Here is a 729-nt window from a genome sequence, read left to right on the forward strand (position 1 = left end):
TTTTACTGTTATTTCATTTATTTATCCATGTGTAATATCAAAATACTAAACTACACAGGTGAATGCAATTGTTTCATTCATGAGCACCACAGAAATCGCAAAAGATTCAAGGCAAGATACGCTTGTTTTTTAAGGTGAGTAAACATCCCCTAATACACTGAGACATACCGTATATACTCGAGTATAAGCCGAGTTTTTCAGCCCCCAAAATATGATGAAAAACGCTACCTCGGCTTATACTCGGGTCAAGCGCAAAAACGGTCGCCGGCGCCTAAGAATAGTCGCCGGCGTCCAAGAATATTCGCCGGCGTCCAAGAATGGTCGCCGGCGTCCAAGAATGGTCGCCGGCATCCAAAAACGAGACGCCGGCACCTCCAATGGGAGCACAAACCCTCAATTTTTTGATTGAAACTTACCAGAAGCTGCTGCATTTCTCACCCTCGGCTTATACTCGAGTCAATAAGCTTTCCCAGTTTTTGGAGGTAAAATTAGGTACCTCGGCTTATACTCGGGACGGCTTATACTCGAGTATATACGGTATGCAGTTTACTTACTCTAGTTGCTTGCCCCTACCCCAACACCTGCTGACCACACGGTGCAGTTGCTGGTTGCTATTTTATACAACTAAATTCATAAAGCTAATATTTTGATCAGGAATCACATTTGTGAATGGCATGCATGTGCATGTGAAAAACACACTTTATTGGCAGCAGGTATTGGTGCACTGTT

The sequence above is a fragment of the Xenopus laevis genome, chromosome 5L (genome assembly GCF_017654675.1).
Source record: "Xenopus laevis strain J_2021 chromosome 5L, Xenopus_laevis_v10.1, whole genome shotgun sequence".
In the NCBI taxonomy this organism is placed as follows: domain Eukaryota; kingdom Metazoa; phylum Chordata; class Amphibia; order Anura; family Pipidae; genus Xenopus; species Xenopus laevis.